This window comes from Pinus tabuliformis, chromosome 1_2 (assembly GCF_031772625.1).
Source record: "Pinus tabuliformis cultivar Carrire ecotype Pingquan chromosome 1_2, CPIR1, whole genome shotgun sequence".
NCBI classification, from domain to species: domain Eukaryota; kingdom Viridiplantae; phylum Streptophyta; class Pinopsida; order Pinales; family Pinaceae; genus Pinus; species Pinus tabuliformis.
Window position 1 is genome coordinate 243,218,287 of NC_142298.1, and position 23,645 is coordinate 243,241,931.

General features: G+C 39.1%; 1 protein-coding gene across 1 annotated transcript in view; it reads left to right on the forward strand.

Moving 5' to 3' along the window:
- The first annotated feature begins 370 nt into the window (after window positions 1-370).
- Window positions 371-23,645, forward strand: part of EBS1 (EMS-MUTAGENIZED BRI1 SUPPRESSOR 1) — a 446,396-nt gene continuing 423,121 nt past the window's right edge. The window contains exon 1 of the mRNA XM_089394973.1: window positions 371-995. The gene's annotated coding sequence lies outside the window, so the exon portion shown is untranslated. The remainder of the gene's footprint in view (window positions 996-23,645) is intronic.

Genomic DNA, 23,645 nt, shown 5'->3' on the forward strand with positions numbered 1-23,645 from the left:
GCTCCTGTTTAGTGGGTAAAAGGTGACCAGGAGCATCTAAGGAATATCGGAAAAGAGGAAGATGATCCAACTGAATTCCCACTGACTCTAAGAGGTTTGAAACTTCACATAAACATGACACAAATTACCCCCTACCATATAAGGAGACAATTGGATTTTACACCATTTAACATGTACCATCATATTTAACACATGTGAAAGAATTGAACTTTACACCTTTTCCTTCCCTCCTTCCCTCTTGCAAAACAAACTTTTTGTAAATCTCAATGGGGTGACCTCAAGAGTGGTAGTATTGTTCTCTTGTAGTAGTTAAATACATTATGGGGAGTTTCCTTCATCGTAGGGTTGGGAGTGGGTAAGATGCTTTAGTTCGTCACTCACTTGACAAGGTATATGCAATGAAACATCAGTAATATGCTCCTGACTGGTATCGGGAACCTTTCGTCCCGTCTTTTCGGGGTAAGTGGTGGGAGTATTGGAAACGCGGGACGAACAGAGTCGGCATAGTGGATTGTGGGTTTAAATGCTGGAAGGGGAACGACGGTTTCTCTAGAATAGGAGGACATTGGAGAGTAAAGTCAACACAAAGTCTCCCGAGTGAAGATTGAAGACGATCTTTTCCTTAGGAGGGCGCGGGAGACAGTGACGAGAAGATGCAGGACGTCCTTCCCCTCGTTCTCTGCTAATTTAACAGCTTTGTTGAAAATCTTTTCAGATTGTGTCAGATCTGGTTTCCATGCACAGAATTGCGAGCTGTGCTATCCTTTAACCCACGCAACGTTGGCCCTGGGAAGCCGCGGGATTAGAACGGAAAATAAGATGCAGGGTTTTATGAAACTTTCGCGCCAATTCAGGCTTTCTAGTCATTGGATTCCTCTGATTATTTTGGCGATTTTGATCAGTGGTTTGTCTGATGCCAAGCATCCGCAACCGAAGAACGTGCAGGTTTCTCTGCGGGCTAAATGGTCGGGCACTTCCCTGCTGCTAGAGGCCGGGTATGCTTCTTCTCTCAAATATTTTTCCATTCAAACAGCACAATGTTACTGTATAAGCCTGAAAACCACTTTTATGAAGACTGAAAACTTAGGCTATATTTTAACCGTAGACTAAGGATCTGTTACAAGGTACACCTTTTAGACATTTTGTCCTCAAGAAGGGAGTCAAATTTAATGAAAATCACGCTATACCTTGGATCAGTCTTGTATGTTGTATTGCATTTATTTTTCCGTGGCAAAATATAATTGACACGTGAGAAAATAGAACGATACAGATGTAGGGACACATTATTTGAGTCTGTTTTTAGGGTTTACAAAAGAGTAAGCCAGCAGAAGACAATGATGCAGTAGCTGTTTTGGGGCCTGATATTCTTTTAGAAGATGCTTCCTTTAATCACTGTACAGTAAGTGTGATCTTCCTCTGTCTGGAAATATTACAATGCAATGTAGCCAGCTCAGTAAAATGTAAAAAATTCCATTGCCTAAGAAGCTGTGGGCGGGGTATCTATTCTGCTAAAGCTACCCCGGACATGCACGTGACCCAGCGGATTAAATCAGTTCGCTTGTATGGGCAAGATGGTCCACGTGGTGTGAAACAAGGGCGAAGTCTAGCTATTTTAGACTTTTGCCTTTTTTATCGGAATCCGGAAACAGCGGATATAATTCTTTGCTGTTTTTCTTTGATGCATAATCGAATTCAGAGCCCTGGAAAACCCGGGGACTTAGTCTATATATATTTAGCAAGTCAATTCGGCCATTCCAACAATTTTTGACTTAATGTCGAGTTGGAAAATATACCCAAGACAGGGCAAAAACTTAGAACCTTTAGACTTGCTTGAAACGTGGGATATTCGAATCCTGGTGGGTATCTGAAACACTCCCTGCTTTACCATCCAACCAGGTCTCCATTGACACACACCATGTTTTGTTAATTGAACGTGCCAGAGTTTTGAAACTAATTGACAAGCGTGTCCTCAAGTTGTCTAAGCTGATTCGATAAAACTAATTGTTTTAAATTCGAAATTGTTAATGTTGGATGGTTATTAGCATATGCAGATCAAATGAAACTTATTCTATTAATATCTTGATGCTTGATATTCTAGGACTGCGGTATTCTAACATATTATTTTAGTACTTAGAAGTGCATTTCATGAAGATATAGCGAAGAGCTATTACTTATCTATATTTTTTTCATTACGCGTCTGCCTTGCAATTTTGAGATGCAAGACTGCAAATTCCCCTAAAGAGCAAAGTGGCTGTGAGATGGGTTGCTTGTAATGTAATCCATCGAAGCGTTATAGTTTTCCTTTGTCAATTCACTTTTGTTTTTTTGTCCAATAATGAGTCTGCACATTTCACGTGCATACATGAGAATAGGGTTTAACAATAACATGAGAGTAATATGTCTTGGAAAAATAGTCGATACCAGTCTTTGTAGGACACGGGAAGGCCTTCCAAGTCTATTTGGAATGGAAGTTTTTCTCAGGAAAATTTAGATCTATAATTTGAACATCAAATTAAGTATAGGAACTGGTTGTTGGAACAAATTGCCTTTGAAAGTTGAATTTGATATTTTCAACGGATGTTTTTTCTTACGTTGGCAGCCGTGAACTTTTGTTTGCTAGGAGTGACTTTCATTTGTTTTGTTATCATAAAGCATGAGTTAGGGAGTTGTATTTCCTGTCCTTTTTTGGCATCTGATAGGGTAGTTGATAGGGGGATCATATTATCTACATTGTAAAGCATTAAAATCAAGAGACTATATATGTTGCATCTCATCTGCATTTATGTGATTACTGGTACTTGGGTGGTCTCTAAAAACTCTCAGGGAGATATAAATGCTATTTGTTATTTTATCATACCACCCCACCTTGCTCCTCTCCTTTAAGTTGAAGATATCTTTCTTTTTATATGAATATAATAAGTGGGTGCAAAGCTGTTTTACCATAATACCCACCACTAAGCTCTCCATAGGTGTACAACCAACTATCCATAATTAATGCCTCTTATGGAAGATCTTGGCCACATCTAGAAACAATCACCCCCTTCCTAACTTTGCCAAGAGATCCTGATCTTTCATAATGTAGTAACTTGTAATGATTAGATGCAGTAGGAAGACAATGGCAAATTTCGCTTGTCACTAATACATGTAGAGGGGTTGATTGAATAAAGTGGTGTTGTTGGAACATTATTTCTATAAATTTCTATTGGAGAGATAAGATAATTTCATTAGTGCTTGACGAATGACCATAAATGGGTCAAATGATTTCGCCGTGATAGAAGCTCTATAGACTAGGATGGCTAGCAAGGAGTCAATGAAGCATGAATATTTTGAAGTGAAAGAAACTGAAACTGAATTTTCAAACGCATTCACTAAATATACTGAGTATTTTAACTGAACAAATAGCAATGGAAATGAACTTTGAAGACACAAGCACATTAAAACATAAACACCCAAAATTTACCCAGGAAACCCCGACTAGGGCAAACCTGCAAAGTGTGTGCGTTCTTTTTATTTTCTTCAACAAATGGTCTTTCAAAAATTTAGGAGGGAAAATTTCCCTTTATTCTTAGCAACGACTAAAACCCTATGTGCCTTATTCACTTGTGCGTAGTGTGCACAACCCTCTCTCTACCTACATCGGTGTATGGAATCCGTATGAATTCGTATGACCATCTGCGCGGTCATCTATGTGGGCAAACTCGACCTCTTGCATGGCCCTCTACGCAGGCAAACTCGGCCTTCTGCTCGGAAATGGTGGATTGGAAAAATTGAGTGCCAAAATGGCCTTTTTTCTTTGTTCCTCTACGCTGGGAGTGAAGCCCTAGCTTTGAACTCGCTGGTTGCAATTTGTTGAAGAGAACACACACTTTTCTGGTGCCCTTTCGAATTGACTCCACCATTTTCCTTATATCCCCTTTATAATTCGACTTGGGCCCCACAAAGCACTCGCAAGGTTGTGAATACTAGAATGTCATCAAATTATAAATTGACTAGAGGGAATTTTTTTTCCCTAAGTCAATATATAGGAAATAATTTAAATCTGCTATAGTGGAAATTTGTGGGCCCCCTTTGATAAGTTTAGTGCACCTCTAACTTTGCTAAACCCTTCCTCTAACTCCATTCAATAGGAGAGAGCATAATAAATAACAATGTTCCATGGGGACACGTCCCCCCACCTAGGAATCACAATTCCTCTCTCCCTCGCACTCCGGGGACTTGGGGTCGTTTGGGGGTTGTTTCCTGATGCTCCCAAAAAAAGGGTACGCACGAAAACTCTAAAGGAGGTCGTTTCCTCAAAAAAAGGGGTCGATTCCGAGCTGACAACCCAAGTAATATTATTTACATTTATCCAATCTATTCCCCTCTTACAATCTTGGTCACAATGATCTAAGACAACAAATTCTATCATTCAAATTCTATTTGATAACTTTTGCAGGCGTTTGGTTCATGCATTGTCACTTGGAGGTTCGCACAAGTTGTGTATTGAAAATGGCATGGGTTGTGCTAGATGGAAATACCCCAAATCAATCTCTACCTCCTCCTCCTTCGAATCTTCCAGCTTGCTAGCTCTCAATACACCACCGATGCTTCTATTGACGGTTCAAACATGTTGCCATTTATGAAAACATATGTACATGGACTTAATCTAATTTGTTAAAGGTGATAGACAATTAATTTTCTCAGAACGTGGATAGGAAAGGACCATATATTAGTGCAACAATGATGTTGTGTCCCAACTTCGTCGATATTGACTTGATGACGTGAATCCTAATACTGATTTTGTTATGACTTTCCCATTCTCATGTTTGCGAACCGTGATACATGCCGTTTCATGGGACAAAAATTATGTAAACCCGACAATTTTCTAAATTTCCATGCACTCAGTTTTGTTGAACATGCTAACACGTCTTAGTCATATTTTGGATATTAAGAAATGCAAAAAACTATAAAAACTTCTCATTTATGCAACATTTATTGACACTAATTTTAATAAGCTAAAACTAACATTACATTAACTTTTTAACTATAGAAATTTGAATCTTGATGTATCAGACTTGAATTTTATTTCAATATTCAGTATTCATAGTTGGAACTTCAATATGGTTTAAACTTTTATTTTCATTGTACATTGTTACAGTTACATGTATGATTGTATCATATTTTTTGTTTTAAATTTGTTTCAATTATAAGATTCATCCTCAATGATGTAAGTGTTATATAATGATAAAGACAGTTAAATTATGAAATTTCAATGATATATTTATAAGTTTTTAGTATTTTTATTTTACTATTTTTGTCGGCGTCCCTTGTGTAAGGCCCTGACGTCCCCCCACGTTTCCTAAAAATTGGTGGGGAGCTTTTGCATAGGCTGCTTGTTAATTTTAGATAACAATGTTATGTTCTATGCTTTAGAGCAATTTACTTCAATTTTTCTTATTAGCCCAATATCAATTTCTAGATTAGCAATCACATTAACATGATAGTAAATACAGATAGAACATAAATAATAAGTAGAAGAAAATGCAGTTAGAACATAAATAATAAGTAGAAGACAAGCCAAGACAAGATGATGAATTGAAGTGACGCCAAAAAATGTTGTGCCGCTTGATGGGCTAATGAATGGCGGAAAAGATTAGATGATTATAAAAATGTTGTGAGGACCAAGGACATAAAAACTCTATCCTTAGCAATGGCGCCAAAAAATGTTGTCGCATAGAATGTCTAGGCACCACGACAATGGCTGGCTGTCACTCTAATCCTTGTCCACTCCATTCTAGCCATAGTTTTAAAATTCGGCCGAATCGAATCCGAAACGGCCGAGTTGATCCGAGTCATTGAAGAATTTTATGACTCGGCAGAAAAACCAGTTCGGGAGGCCGAGTCATGACTGACTCGGCCGAGTTATTGCATGACTCGGCCGAGTCAATCATGACTCGGTCAACCTGGCCGTTTCCACATCTACTCGGCCGAGTCATTAAATCTAGCCAGTCCCCACAAAAAACAACGATTTTTCTAATTTTTTTTGAACTTTTTAACATTTAGCTGATTGTTGGGGACTCCAAGGTGTTTTCTAAATTGGTTAAGTGCTATTTGGGGTCCATTCACCTCTCCTAGTATTGATATGCTACTCAAATTTCATGGTAATGTTAAATTCTTAAAGTAAAAGTGACATTCTCCTTAATCTTCATTTTCATCCTTTTACTTAAATTTTTAACATTACCATGAAATGACTCAGGATGTTTGAGAGTGGTTCCGGCCTCATTGGATTTCATATGGAGAAAGTAGAATTTTAGATTTCATTCAAAATTTAGCAGACTTATCAGATTTTCATGATTTCAGGATTGGAGGATTGCAATGTTTCCATTGAATTTTGTCCTGTATTAGGGTATGGAACTCGTATTTAACCAAGAGCACCAATCCCTCTTTGTACCTTGATGTTAGTGACATTGGTTGTCGAACTTCTCCAGGATTCGCTCCCAAACCAGGAGCTTCTGAAAATGTTGCTCCAACTCCCGTTTTCGCTCTTGCTCCCCACTTTCGCTCCCGCTCCCAAGTAACACTGAGCCAGATGATGTTGGCAACTCTAGCAGTAGCCAGTAGTACTGGTCACAGAGTTTTGTTGTAGAGGCCATTTATAGCCTCCTTGGTTATTTGTTTTTGTTTTGATCTCTATATCATCATCGTGTATGTATTGGACAATGCACTGGGTGCCATTTTGATATAATGGATATATTCATGAGCCTACTTTGATAATATGTTGTCTTCTATCTATATTCTAATGCTGTGTGTTTGGAAACATGAATGAAAATCTTTAAAATTATGTGTTTTTATAAAAAATAAATATTTAATGTATTTTTTACAACGACCGAGTCATTGAAATCGAGCCGGCCGAGTCGATACCGAGTCAGAATCGGAGTCGGAGTCGACCCTCGGCCGAGTCGGAGTCGGAGTCGGAGTCGGAGTTTTAAAACATTGATTCTAGCTATCTCCTAAAGCAGGCTAAGGGGGGTAGTCCCAAAGGAAAATGATGACAAAACAACAATAGACTTTGGAGGATCTCTGTCCAGTCTCCTCAATAATAGCTTGGAAGGTGAATATGTGGTCTATAATCTGATAGCCTTTGCTAAAACCAGCCTGCCCCATGCCCGTAAAGCCTTGTTTCAAGAGCCAAATATCAATTGCTGTTGCAGACAATTTGTTGGAGGGTGTGTCCAATGATGGTGGCCTTGTAGCTGTTTGGGTAAGAGATTTCCCTGGATTTATGGATAGGGTGGATGCTCAGCTGGGACCAGGATATGTATAGTCAGAGAAAACAACTTAATTAAGAGAGAGTAACAACGGGGTGCACCATGGCTTCATGCCATACTTGATAAATTCAGATTGAAGGTCATCTAAGTTGGTGGCTTTTCTAGTGCAGAGTTTCTACTTGGCATTTCTGATAGGAAGTGGCAGTTGTGCAAGGTTGGCCAGGAATGCCATAGGGAGAAGATGCATGAGTGAAATGTCTTAGCTGCAAATGCAAATATTCAAGCTGTTAGCCAAAATTCATTAACCAAAATTCAAGATAGGATAAATGAGCCCCAAGTGAATGCCATAATTCTGAAGGTTGATAGTATGAATACAAAGTTTGACTATTGTTTACCATTAGTGCTGTACAGAATTAGCAGGTATTGATGCCTCAGAGAGTTCACAACTTACATGATTGGTTAAGACTTGGAGAGAAGTCCCATGTGTGACTAATCGTGATGCGAAAAAAGGAGTGAAGTTGAAGCAGCAGATAAGTTTTAAGATTCTAAAATTTATGGAGGTTCTTAAATTTTTAATGTTTCAGGATCTTTATTGTATGAGCTAAAGTTGCTATTGCATGCAAAGTGAAGGTTTTTTTGGCAGGGAAGGTGTAATTTTAATAGAAAAGTTGGTGACAGGTCAGTTGGTCATCTGACTATTGAGTGCTTTAACCAACATTATACTGTATCAGGTTTTCTGGGGGTTTTGACCCAGTTATTGATAAACAAAATTTCGATAAAATGGGTTGGAGGAAATTACAGGAAATAGGGGGTTAATTGGGTTGGGAATGGGGGTAATGCAGGTTGAACCTCAGCCAGATAATCCTTGATCTAACTTAAATCCCTTACTTTTCTGTAAAAGATAAACAATATTTTTTACATTAAATAATAATACCTAATGTTCTAACAATATCATCTTTTTCATCTTTTTCCCCAAGGAAAAATCGCAATTTTATTCATAAGAATTAAATTACATTTTGCAGATGCTGAAAATCATCTGATCACACCAGCCATTGTTTGGTGCCCAACAAAACAAAAAAAGAGAAAATACATTTGGGTGCTTAATATGAAAACACTAAGCTACCCTTTCCTGCCTTTCTTTTTCTCCACTTTTAAGTTTTCTTCAACCATCATAGTTGGGAGTGGAAGTTACAATAGCCATGGATTTCCTTGTCAGAGTCCGAACTCTTGGATGCATGGATTCTTTTTGTTCCACTCGCCTCTCTTTCAAGAGGAGACTTCGTATTCTGCTGCTGGAGGGCTGTAGGTGTTGATACTTCGGTCGAACTTGGAACCATAGTTCCTACCTGCTCAACCTGTTAGTAAATTAGAAAGGTAGAAATATTATCTTAAGTTGATAGTTACTTGTGATGTTCTTGTAGTCTTATTAACTTTCTTTATGTTCTTTTATCTTCTTTTCATCAAGCAAATATCAAATCAAAACATGAAGAACAACCACACTAGATGTAGGCATTCAGCCAGGGCTAAAACCCCTCTATAGGGGAAAACCCAATCAAACTCTTCCACTAGTAAATCAAGTTGAGATAGACCAAGACCTTAGACCCAAAAGACATTCCTCCTCCACCAAGTCAGCCTTCCAAGATGATTCAACAAACTTCAGCAATCTCCTCTTGTCCAATAGCTTCAACACAACAACAATCTTGAATTTCAACCCCCAACTTCTAGAATTATGTCCCTATTGCAGATCTGAAATTTTGGCCTTCCCAACAGCTTCAGAATTTTGCACGTGTGAGAGTAGAGAGAGAAAATTCGGCTTCCTTTTGCTTGACAAAGTGCTATTTTTAGATAACAATGGTATGTTTTATGCTTGCAACAATTACTTCAATGTCCTTGTATTAGCCCAATGATAATTTCCATTTAATTTCCAATAGCAATCACATTAACCATTAATCACTTCAACAATAAATGTAGATAGAACATAAACAATGAATGCAGAAGACAAGCCAAGACGAGAGAACACAAGAATTTGGCCCAAGATGGGGAAAAACCTTGATCAATTCTTCTTATTATAAATATCAAATGTTCAACAGAGAGAGAGAGTACAGTAATACAAAGTCAAAGTCAAAATTGACTTGTCAACTTGATGATACAATACCACTATCCAAAACGGCCCAACCAGAACAGCAATTCTGCCGTCAATCAACAACAATCAAATTTTGCCCTAACTAGAAAGTCAACAACAATCAAAATCTAGTCAAACTCTTCCAAAACAACTCGGTCAAAGGAGAGAGGAACTCAGCCTCTCTTGTTGGACGAAGTTAGCCCAAAACAGTCAACAAATCAACAATCAAATTCGGTTAACCTGAAGTCAAGCTTGCAGTCAAACAAGCCTGCGGTCAATGTAGGTCAAAGTGCCCAGAATCCTCAGTTTTTGTGCTAGTCAATGCAGCTTGCCCAAACAGAATTATTCTTCCAACTGTGTTGCACAGGTTTGCGAACTCAGGGGTGCATGAACCCCGAAAATGGGTGCATGAGGGGTTTTTGATGGTGTTTTTTCCTTTGTCCAGAAATCTTTTTCTTCTCACATTCCATGTAATGGCTTGTCATTATGTAGAATAAGGTCATGGAAGTTCAAAAGTCTAATATCAAGCAAATGATAGAGAAATGATTTGGGTATTGATATCCATATGATATATTAGATTGAAGATAATCTCCTCTTGCCCAAGAGTAGCTTACAAATAAGTTAATAAGTTTAATGCATCCTTAATTATCCAGTTCACTATAATGACATTTTTATAGTTGAAGTTGGTTTTAAATATTGCCAGGTTAATGCAGCCAAATCAATGTACGTTACCTTTATCTAAATATGGTAGAATCATACTGGAAGGTTTGTTATGTTATTTTCAGTGCAAACCCTATTCTCAGTCTTCATAGTTTACTGGGATGTAGTTAGTAGGTGCACTAAATATATAAGCTAAAGTGTTGTTCATGAAAGAATTGGTAGAAGGATGACATTATGCTATCTAGAAACATTCTCTGAGGGACTGATAATAATGAATTTCCTAGAGGTCAACTTCATCTATAGGCATTCTTTGACTGCTAGAAATCAAATCATCTTTTCTAGCATGAATATGTCATCCCCGTCATTAACTTTATTATAGGCCTTAACAACACTGTGTTTCAACTTAATAACGAAATGTATGTGTAATTTAAAAGGGTTTTAGTTTGCCAAATAGTGTCATAGATGAGTATTAGATTGTTAGGTTTCAACTTAAACAATTGTTAACATTTAAGTTGGAAGATTTTGAAATTCATATAATTTATAAAATATATAATATATGAAAATTATAATATACCCATGACGAACCATGTACCCTATTTCAAAATCTGACACACCTGTCCCTACACTTGTCCCCGGACCCACGTTTCCTGGCAACATGGTCCTCCAAAAATCATAGTCAAAACAGGTCAAAAGAGCCTCGGTCAATGTTGGTCAAACTCAGCTGAAACAGAGAGTCAATGCCCAATCAAACTGCCTTTTGAAATCTGCACGGGTGAGACAAATAGGCTGCTTGTAATTCATACGACCCAATCAGATGAGGAGAGAGAAGATTTGATGAGTGATGGTGGCAAATGAGGTTTGAGGCCACCCTTATTTAGATATGTTGGAGGAGGGTCAATTTCTCCAACTTGACCCCAAGCCGACGTTGACAAATTGCACATGTGTGGCCTTCACTTCAAAAACATATTTCTCCTTGTCCGATATTAGTAAACCATAGGTCAATTTTGGGCCTCTCAAAAAGAGGAATTCAATGCAATTATTATCTCCATCAAATGAGTTGTCCGAAGTGGAATTTGGTCCTAGTTGCACAATTTAACACTCTCTCTCAACTAGGGAGAATTCCACCTGCCAATGTTTGACCATCAATCATCATGCTATCCTGTCATCATGTACTATCTCTGCATCTCGTCTCATCTCTGTTGAAGATTGATATAGATAGTAAGAAGAATCGATTGAGAGTGAGTCACAAGACCTTGCCACTCTCCACTGACAAAAGTCAATCCACATAACCAGGGGTAGAACCACAATCTTACTTGATCCTTAACGATCAAGTTGTTGAGCATCATGCATCCTATACATAGGGAGTACGACCGTACATGATTCGTCCATCTGTAGTGCTATGGTCCCTATCCTCTTTTCCTAACTTGTTGGCCAGATGAGTGGTACTTCCCAAGAGTCCCAGACGACATGGGTAGGATGTGAAGGTGAACCACTCATTCTATGCATATGTCATCAATTGTAGTGGAAGGTGAACCATCATAGGGGAAGGTGAACCACTTACCCTATGTGTCATCTGACACTATATATGTATATATCATATTGGGGTATATATTCACAGGGGAAGGTGAACCACTTCCCCTGTACACAATGCACCTATAGGGGAAGGTGAACCACTCACCCTATGGTCACACATAGCTCCAACTAGTATCCCAGGCCCCCAGGATCTCCCAAAGCTCAGTGTCCAACTCAAGCAGTACCCTCATGGGAGGGTCCTTCCACGACTCGAAGTCTCCCTCGGAAGGATAAGAACTTGATCTTCCCCAAGGGCTTCGTGAGGATGTCCGAAACCTGTTCATCCGTCCTAATGCGATGGAGCCTTATTGCTCCCCGTTGTACCATATCTTGCATAAAGTGGTACTTGATATCAATATGCTTAGAGCAGTCGTGGAACACAAATTCTCTGAAAGGCGAATCCCACTCTGATTGTCGCAGTAGATAACAATGGTGTCTAACATGTGCTCAAATAGCTCACTGAAGAGCTTCCTTAACCAAACAACTTCACAACAGGCCATACTAGCTACATACAATATATTCAGTCTCGACGGTGCTTAGAGCAACTTATTTTTGCTTCCTGCCCATCCAGGAAATTGAAGCAGATCCCAACGAGAAGCAACATCCTAACATGCTCTTTCTAACCACGACACTGCTAGCCCAATCAGCATCAAAATATCCATGTAGTCTTAAATTCCCGGCAGTGTATCTCAGTGCATAGTTGATAGTGCCACGGAGATATCTTAAGAGATTCTTTGCAGCAACCCAATGCATGTGGTGAGGCTCAACCATATATTAACTCAAAGTATTTACAACGAAGCATATGTCCAGTCCAGAGTTACTAAGAACATTAGGCCCCCCACAAGTGGTCTATATTCAGAAGGATTTGCCAATTCGGGCCTAACAACACTTACGCATAGCTTCTTGAAGTTTAATTCTTTCAGAGTAGTCGCAGAGTTGCATTCCACCATCCCACATCTTGCTAACAACTTCACAATATGTTTTCCTTGAGAAAGGAAAATCTCGCTTGACTTTTGCCAGACCTTGAAGCTTAGTAAGTAATGCATAGTCCTAGGCCCTTCATCTCGAATTCGGAAGTCAAATACCTCTTGCACCAATTAGAAAGAGATTATCAACATAAAGGACCAAAATAAGAGGCATGTCCTTTTCAACCTTGAAGTATAGTTTTGGATCAACATAGCTCCTTGTAAATCCCAACTTCATAAGATAACTATCAATCCTTTTGTACCAAGCCCTAGGGGCTTTGCTTCAACCCATATAGGACTTTCTTCAGCCGACAAACATGTGTCCTTCTATCTTGTACTTCAAACTCTTGAGGTTGTTCCAAGTAGACTTCCTCCTTAAGTGATTCATGCAAGAAATCAGTCTTGACGTCCATTTGATGTAGACTCCATCCTTGATTGGCAGCGAGAGCAATAATAGATCGAATAGTTATTGAGTAACCGGTGCAAATATTTCATCATAGTCCACTCCCTTTTGAAAGAAGCCATGAGCTATTAACCTGACCCTATGAGCTACCATCAACTCCATGTTTAGTTTTGTAAAGCCATTTTGAGGTGACCACAGACTTGGCCTTGGGTCTAGGTACCATGTCCCAGACATCATTCTTCATGATTGATTCATATTCCTCACTCATCACATCTTTCCATACTTCGTGCTTTACAACTTCCTCGAACGTGAAAGGTTCAACTTGAACATTAGTACTCATGGCAGCCAAGTACCCTTGATACTTATTTGGCTTCTTACTTTCACGAAATGTCCCTCTTAGGGAAGAGGAGGAAGCCTAATACAAATCTAAAAGATCAGAGGGTGACTTTGAACATGATAGCCCACATTCACATAGATAAAGAACTCCATCAACACCCCTTATTTATGTAATAGGATCGAGTCATAGTTATAGTTAAGTAAAGAGTCAATAAAGCCCATATTAATAATTGTAAGTGGTTAACCCGCATTTAATGAAGGGACCACAGTTAGTTGCAAATGGGCCATGGTATTAGATAGATGGTATTAATAAGAACCATGGTATTGCCCCATGGTATTGCATGTATGAATCCTATATAAAGGATAGAGACTCCCCTCGAGGGGCATCGTGTCTTATTTTGTATTGAGCTCAGCTCTATTGGAGGTTGCCCCCTCGAAGAGGCAAGTGAACATTGCTTTTTGAATAATAAAATACTTGCTGTTATTTCTCATTGTTCTATGTTCTGGGTATATTTCTTCACATATTTGGTATTCTGGTATCGTCTTGCAGGTTAAGAGCATAACAAGTGGTATCAGAGCGCTTTCCAGGGCCAGTGGGATCGCCAATTTTTAGCAATTTTTTTTTGGGCTAGAGACGTGTTCCGACATCTTTAAACCACGGGATCTGTCGTTGAGCACATAAACTTGCATATTTGGGGAGGTATGCACGCAAGAAATACAAGAGGTGGTCACGCTTGTTGGACTCCCTTGTAACCCCTGTGGGTACCCCTTCGAGTAGTAGTGCATTAGACAGAACCGTGCACGGACTGTCTTCCAAGTACCCTCTGGGTATTACGGAAACCCCCTAGCTCCCTCGAAACCTTGCCATAGATAAATCGTCGACCGTCTTGCTACTACAGTACAACGAGAACAGCACTCGGAGAGATTACTTGCGTGTACGATAGGGTAGTCGGGTTGTACGGCTAAGGGTACGATTGATCCTCCTTGGTTAGTGCCCTGAAAAATTGGGCCGAGTACTACTGTCAGACCCTTATGTATATTGCGATCTGTAGCACCTGCCACTCCTGGAGACCATAGTTCCCTTCTCTATCTTTGGATCACGCATAATCTTTGCCAGATCAGTGCTCGCAATGGGGTTTTTGTTGCAGCAGCAGCAATCGGTTCCATCGTTCAGATCTATCAGAACAACCATTCGGATGTATTAGATCCATCAGATCCGCAGCAGCAATTAGTTCCGCCGTTCAGATCTATCAGATCAGCCATTCGGATCTCTCAGATCTATCAGATCCGCCACCCAGATCTGAGTAGTTGTGTGGGGTCCTATACTTGGGCGTGATTTTTGCAGGACTTTTGGTAGCATTGACATTTTTGGGATTTAGCTACTGCAGTATTCCTAAGCAAGGAGTAAAACTGAGACCCCCCGGGGCGCTTATTGGTGACTTAGCCCATCAGAATCAGGACGACGAGCTGAGCAAGGTGGTACCATTCAATTGTTAGTGCCAAAAAAATTCGGGCGGTCCCAAAATTTCAAGTACATCGGATCGGTGCATGGTAGAAGCTAGAGCTCAAGCTATGGCGAATGAGAGGATCAATAAACTTGAATCAACATTGAACGAGGTCGTGTCGCTGCTGCAGAACTTAAATACAACACTCTCTAAGGGCAAGGTGGAGGCACGCGAGGAGGCCTATATTGGCGGTGAAAACAACGAGGGTGAGTCTAGCCAGTTACTTCACCTCTTTGGCACCCACCAACAATCCCATCCGTGACCACCCAAGCTAGACATGTATAAATCTGATGGTTCTCACCCGGCCACATGGATAGCACAAATAGAGCAATATTTCACTCTAAATTACAACCTGGATAATGCGACTCAACTTAGTGTGGGTATCATGTACTTGGACAATGAAAGATGGCAATGGTGGCAATGGCATCAACGTTGCTATGGAAGGCCCTTGACTTGGGAGACATTCAAAAAAGCTCTTATGGATCGCTTTGACCATGAATCTGACTTTTTGGGTCGTCTCACTAAGCTCCGACAGACAGGAACAGTGAATGAATATATTACAGCCTTTGAAGCCTTAGCTTTCCGCACTGGAGGTCTACAAGATGAGTTCTACACGGAATGTTTTGTCAGTGGTCTTAAAGAAGCCATACAAGCCCACGTCCGACTGCACCACCCTAGCTCATGGTTGCATGCTTGCAGGATAGCTTGTGAAGTAGAACATGCGTTAGCAGCCCAGTCCAATCGCCCAAATTTCATCGCCAAGGGTCACCCCCCACAGGCTCAAAGCACTACCCAAACACTCAAGGTTCAAAAGGTGTCACTAGCAGAAATGGCGGAAAGAAGAAAGCAAGGATTATGTTACTACTGTGATGAGAAATACTCCCCCGGGCATAAATGCAAGGAGCCCAAATTCTTTCAAATTGATGCTACTGATCACAGTTCATCGGAGGAAGCCCCACCACTTGAGGAACCAGAGGAGGAAGAAGAGGACAACCAGCAGGACAATGTACCTGAAGAACCAGTTATCTCGTTGCATGCTTTAGCAAGGATTTCTTCGCCTCAAACTCTCAAAATCAGAGGTTTTATTAAGCATCACCTAGTAGTAGTCTTGATTGATAGTGGAAGTACACATAATTTTATCCATCAAAGAGTCGCGGAAGCAGTGCATTGTTTTGTCCGAGCAGTTTCTAACTTCCAGGTCCAAATTGCTGATGGGGGAACAATGAAATGTGAAGGCTGTTGTGAAAATGTCAAACTTCAAATGGGGGATTATCAGTTAAAGACCCACATGTTTGCCATACACATGGGAGGGTGCGACATTGTCCTCGTTGTTGAATGGCTTTGCACACTTGTCCCAATCACAATGGATTTCCAGGAGTTATATATGAGCTTTAAGCAGAACAACACACTCATACCCTCCGCAGACTCCAGGCGGGAGCTCCCTCTATCATCAGCTCACATCAGATGGGAAAATTGTTAAAAATGGGCCACCATGGAGTTATAGCTCAATTTAATGCCATCCAGGCCTTCGAACCCAATTCTCTTCATATTCATCCTGAGATGCAACAGATCTTAAAAAACCATCTGCCAGTCTTTGACAAGCCTCATGAGCTTCCTCCCTCGAGAGGGGAACATGATCATAGCATCACTTTGGTCCCAGGGTCCCAACCACCAAATGTGCGCCCATATAGATATCCGTTCGCCCAAAATAATGAAATAGAAAAAATAATCAAGGAACTTTTGGAAGCAGGCATCATTCGTCCCAGCATTAGTCCTTATTCATCGCCGGTGGTCATGTTGCTCAAGAAAGATGGGGAATGGCGTATTTGTCTAGACTTCAGGGCCCTTAATAAGTTGACAATGAAAGATAAATTCCCATCTCGGTTGTCGATGATTTGTTGGATGAACTAAATGGGGCTCAATTCTTTACTAAGCTTGATCTTCGCTCAGGCTACCACCAAATTCGCATGAAAGAAGTCGACATTCCAAAGACTGCTTTCCGAACTCATGAAGGCCATTATGAGTTCCTGGTCATGCCATTCAATCTTTGTAATGATCCATCCACTTTTCAGAGCCTTATGAACCACCTGCTCAAACCATATCTTAGAAAATTTGTCCTTGTTTTCTTTGATGACATCCTCATCTACAGTCACACCCATAGTTTTTAAAATCGGAACCGGTGATCGGACCGGTCCACCTAATGAACCGGTTTACCGACCGGAACCGGTCTAACTGGGACTGGTTTGGTCTAAACGAACCGGTTTTAGAAAAATACATTAAATAATTATTTTTTAATGAAAAAAACTATTTTTAAGATTTAAAACCATGATTCCAAGCCAATAGAGACAAAATATGCAAAGATTGCTCATTTATATACCATGTAAAGGTGAATATATCAAAATGGCATCGAGTGCAATACATATCGTCGACAAAATACATAAGCAATGAGGCTCTAAATGGCCTCTAGAGTGCAAAAACAAAGCCTACAAACTATGGGGCCAGTGGCCTACTACAAGACTTCAGTGTAGACTCTACATATATGATAATAGTAATACTATAATAGTGATCAACATTATCACTTGAAGTTGAAACTTCTCGTGAGTCTCAGTCATCATGATCAAACTCGGTTGAGTCTCGACTCCCAAACTTTGCAGTCACAAACTTCTCTATTGGTTCAGTGACTTGAGTCTCAAACTTCTGAAGGTATTCTGCCCTAATATGCCCTATTATTTCATTTGGTGCTCCACATGGCTTTACATGGCCTCCTATCCCAGCCAAGTGTTGCTTGAACCTGTTAATACCCCCTCCTTGAATGGATTTTTGGCAATAATTGCATATCATTTTGCCATCAATCATATCACAATGAGCCCATGCAGTGTCTTTGGCTTTTGGAGGCATGATGACTCCCTGGATGGTAGATCATAGAAGTGAGAAGTTTATAACACATAAAAAAAAAATTCATGGACAACAGACTCAAATGAGGAATTATCAAGTGCAAATCCTTACCTGGAAATGCAAACTAGCTCCCTTAGCCTCCTCTTGAAGATGGCAACTCCACTGACAGCTACATATCTCCAAAATAGCTCCAACTCCAACTCCAAGATGACTACTTCAGCAAAAACTCAACACTCTCCAAGCTCACAAACAAACTCACAAACACTCACAAACACTCCAAATCAGTTATGTGAGACAAATGAGAGTGAGAGGGGCCTCTTATAAGCTTGGAGAGGGTGTTTTTGGAGGGAAAACACCCTTAGTTCCCCCCCAAAACCCCTAAACCACAATAAGAAAACCGCTTTTTGCAAGTTATGGTGGGCTTGCCATAAACCGGCCGGTTTAGGACGGAACCGGCCGGTTTGCTACAAACCGGCCGGTTTCGTCCTAAACCGGCCGGTTCCGTCCTAAACCGGCCGGTTTTTACTGGTTAGGTCAAAAAAACGGGCACATGGTGGTTCAGACCGGGTTTTTAGGCCGGTTCCGACCGGCAGGCTAGCTAACCGGCCGATTTGACCGGTTTTTGTGAACGGTTTTTAAAACTATGGTCACACCTGGGCCGCACATCTTCAGCATGTAGATCTGCTCTTGCAACTGCTCCGCAAGCATAAATTATTTGTCAAGATGTCTAAGTGTTCTTTTGGCATGGAAGAAGTTGAGTATTTGGGCCACATTGTGGGGCGTGAAGGTGTCAGGGTGGACCCCAAAAAGATCCAGGCAATGCAAGATATTATCAAGAACAAACACCCTCAATACAAATGGTTTGGTCATTTGTACAAGAGAGGCAAAAGAATGATAAAATTTTATTACCAATCACAACAATACCCATAGGTTTTTTCATATTAACTCAAGTTTGGAGCCGTTGAAGATTGTGAAGACTAGATTTGCTAGCTGTTACCTCACCTTTAGGTGCCTTTTGAAGGTAAGAGAGCAATTGGCTAGCAAGGTATCAAGTCAACACTGGTAGGTCTTAAAGGATAGGGCTCCAGCCGCAGTTGACAAGCAAGGTTTTGAATAGGTGGAGGACACTACTCTTGATGGTTTATTTTGGGCACATGTGAAGGAAGTTTTGCAATTCACCAAGCCGATTTATAACATGGTTCGTTTTGTAGATACAGATGCACCAGTGATTGGGGAGGTGTATGAGTAGATGGATAACATGTTGGGGCAAATAAAAGATATTGTTCAGGAAAAATATCCCAACTTGTATGATATTATTCACAATTTTGTGTGTGCATGGTGGAATAAACTTAATGTTCCACTACATGCCTTGGCATATATCCTTATTCCAAAATACTACTCTCCATCTTGGTTGGGCAAACTTGCACCTGGGGGTGGGGTTAGGGCCAAACGCCATACAAATCCAGAGGTACAAAATGGATATATGAAAGCATTAGACAAGCTAGTCCCTGACAGGGAGGAGTGTGCTAATCTATGCCTTGAATTAGGCAAATACTTCACTAGCACTGGAGTGTTTGGTTCTTTGCATGCAATGGAAGATAGGGACAATTTTGGTGTTATTAGATAGTGGGATGCATATGGCGGCCAGGGACTTTTGCGAAAATTGGCAAAAAAAGTGCTCTCATGGGTTGTCAATACTTCTTCTGCAGAGATTTGTTGGAGCACCTACAACTTCATTCATAATGTGAGAAGAAGCAAATTGAATGAAAACCGAGCATAAAGCTTGGTTTATGTGCATTACAACTTGAGGTTCCCAAAATAACACCACATCCTTCTTAGAGATTAGAAATTTCTCGTGGCGGCAAGAGGAAGCAGTAGATAATAGATTTACTTCTCTTTTCTAGTTTTTAGTAATTTTTATAACTGTTGACCCTTTCATATTTATTATGATATTTTTTGTAAACAAAATATGACAATTTATGTTTGAATTTTGAAGTTGGCAATCATAATTCATTGGTAATGAATTATGAATATGATGCTTTGTGAAAGTTGAAACATGTCATTTAAAGTTTAGATATTCCTTGTTATAGTTTGGTTACTTGGTAATGGTAATGGTTACAAGTACAACTTCAGTGATCAATGATGATGAATGTTATATATTGAATTTTGAAAGCTTGAAACTTCAAGATTGATGAATCATGAGATTCAATATGTTGTATGTTACTAACTTGTGGACGTGGTTGATGAAGATTATAACTTCTAGATTATTGATGTTATATGATTCAATCCATGTTTTTATGCTTTTTATATCTAATTCATCATTCTACATGCTTCTGTTGACATATTCATCAAAATATATATTATATATAAATTCGCTCTTGATTCTCTCCTGAACCAAGAGCTTTTGAAAATGTCGCTCCTCGCTCTCGTTTTTGCTCCTGCTCCCCGATTTCGCTCCCGCTCCCATATATAGTGGTTTCTGTGTCTCAATTAGGCTGACTTGTCCAGGTGAGGCCGACTTGGTGGAGGAGACCTAAAAGACCTAATTTACATTAAAATAATTTTCTTTCTTGATAGATGATGCCCAAGAAGGGTCTTTTACATAATGACAAGGACAAGGGCTCTTGACATAAACCCTAGAAGCCTGCAATGGAGGCTTTGACCTATTGACCATTGACCCAAGCATGAAACCCATGCTTTAATAAGTTAATTCCTTTTACAATAAAATTTCTTCTTCTTTCATTTGACAAATATATTACATCATGACTCAAATGCAACTATGAAGACCCACACTAGTTACATTTTTCAACACTCCCTCTTAACTAGGGAGGTATTCATAATTACAAAGGTACACGGAAGATCTCAAAATGATATGCACTATGAAGAATCAAAACACACAGAATGCTATAGATTAGATACTTGGCCAGGGTACTCTAATCGGGTGGGACTAAGGTGTACTCAAACTTTAGCCACTTTAGGTACCATCAGACTTTTAAGCTCTAACACCAACCCAAGGATCTAGGTGCGTATCCAAGGTTGGAGCTCCATGACCAACGCCACCCTCCCTACTTCGGGATCTAGACATCAACGCATAGGCCAGTGAGATGTCCTCCCAAGCATCTTGTTGCCACAAGATGCTTCATTTCTCCTTATCAACTAAATAGATATATATCCTCCACTCCAAGAATGCTTCAAATGTTCAATCTTTTTATAGAGAGATCCTGTACAATCACAAGTATAATCAGCGATAAACTTTCAAGTATATATACAAGTAAACAGAAACCCTCAGTGTCGCTAATCATTTTGATGCTATTTATATCATCATCAAGTTATCCATATACAACTTATCAAAAGTTTTCTTCTTCTTTCACTTCTTCAGTAGCACCAAATGCAGCCTCAGTACTTCTCAAGTCCTTTGTTTGCAACTTCATGAATTATGAACATTTGTCTTAAGTATTTTCATTCATGCTTTCTTCAAGGTATTTACTATGACTGTCAAAATATGCCCTCCCTCTTAACTGGGGAGATATACCCTTTCTTCTAAACAAGCTCTCTCTCAACTTAGGGAGAACAATAGCTTCCTTCTTTTATAACATCGCAGAAACTTCAATCTTTTTCATGTCGTCATGGTCATCTTAATCATCATTATTCTTATAGCTTCCTTCATCATGCTCATCATGATGATCATATTGAACTACAAACATCATCAACATCTTGAAGATTTTGTACTTGCAAAACTTTAATAGCAAGTACAACCAAATACAAATATATAGAAGCATGAAGTTAACTATATCAAAATCATGTCATTACAATGGAAGCATCAAAACATTCAAGCTTTTGACATCAAATACCTAAACCTTGTTAGGTTCATAATCATCGAGGGTTGCAGTTTACATACTATACTTCAATAGCTTGCTAGGGTTTTGTCATAAATCCTAGACTCCATCTTCGAGACATAAAGCCTTAACTATCAACTACTCAATCAAAAATATAAAACCAATCATAGAACTATCTAAGGTTTCAACAATATGGTTTTAGAAATACATGTCAAATTCTACTAGGGTTTGTTGCAAACCTTAGAATTTATCATAAAAAATAAATCATATTAATGATAAAAAAATATACTTCTAGGGTTTCATTATCATGCCCTAAAATATCAATCTCTACTAGGGTTTTGTTACAAACCCTAGATTTATAAAACATGAATATCAACAATTAGGTTAGAATACCAACATTTCATCTCTAGGGTTTCATTCCTTATATCAATTTCTTTCTATGTTGTAAACCCTAGATGCAAACATCAAATTCCAAAATTACATAACATTTTTGACTAGGCTAGGATTGCAATCATATAGACAAATATACACCTAGGGTTTCATTCTTAGGATCTTACTTTAGTTATTACAAGGGTTTCGTTCATAAACCCTAGTTCACTATAACCTAGACATTAGCTGTAAACCCTAAAGGACTAGAGTCTTACCATAACAATACCAAAACCCTAAACTTCAAAAGAATATGATTTCATTATATGTTCTAAACTTTATCAACAACCCCTAAGCAGACTGGGTTTCAAAATCAACATTGTCATACCCTTGGCATCGAGAGGCTATTGTTTTAGAGTGAACCCTAAAGGTTAGGGTTTTACAAAAATGAACAAATGACAAGTATAACAAGGGTACATTCAATCTAATGATTAATCACCCTAACAAGAATCTTTATGATTCAAAATCCTAGACATAAAGATGTCAGTAATCTAAAGCAAATTTCAAAAGAGAATGATCATACTTTTTCTATGAAGAGAACCTTGTGACAAAACTTGTAGTCTAAGACATACCTTGAGTTGTTCTTTAACAAACCTTGTAGGACATCAATTATTGATGGGCTTCCTTGCAACATAATTTCTTTCATGGTTCAAGTCTTTCCTTTGAAGTTTCCTCCATAGCCTCTGTATAATTCTGCAAGCTTTCCTACCAAGGAAATTATAAATAAAAAGTTATTAATATACAATACAAACTAATCTTGATGTGAGGAGGAAACCAAACATGAAAGATGAAACAAAAAACAATTTGCTTATCTTTTGGTAAAATGGTGAAGGCTCCCTCTTAATCCAATCTTTATGAGGGATACCTACAACTTATCAAAACAATTCAAAATGTTCTAACTGGTATATTAGATCTACAAACTCTAGAAACATAAAAGAAAAAACATTACAAAATTTAAAATAAAAGGATATGCAAGGGATAGTATCCCTAGGAGACTTTAGCAAATAAGTCTTTGAGGTCGGATTCTTCAGTCTTGTTCTTCTTAGGTGGAGCTTCATTTGCAACAATCGCATGTCTCTTTCTCTCATTTTATTCCTTGGATTTTCAGGACATCGACTTTTGTAGTGTCCCATCTTATGACAATTGTAGCATTCTATCTTTGATAGTTCAACTTTCTTCTTTGGTCCTTTGGATTTCTTGTATCCTCCCTTCTTCTTGTTATGGGCAAAGTATGCATTTGAAGTGTTGTTTTCCTCATTCTCCTTTTGGTAACTTACTAATGAGATGCGGGCTTTTTATTGACTACAAACATTCCACATTTGTTCAAATGTTAGAGCATCTTTCGAACTGCTAATTCCTGATGCAAAAGAGCTCCAAGTTTTTGGTAGACCTAGTAATGCAGCAATCACAAGTTCTTTCTCTAGTACAACTTCATCAATAGCTTGGATTTCATCTCTTATTCTAGAGATCCTTACAAAATATGATGACACATATCATCTTTTATCATCTTTATTGTTCTTAGTTCATTCTTGAGACCATAGTGTTTAAAATCGGAACTGGTGACCGGACCGGTCCACCTCATGAACCGGTTTACCGACCGGTACCGGTCTAACCGAGATTGGTTTGGTCTAAACGAACTGGTTTTAGAAAAATACATTAAATAATTAATGAAACAAAA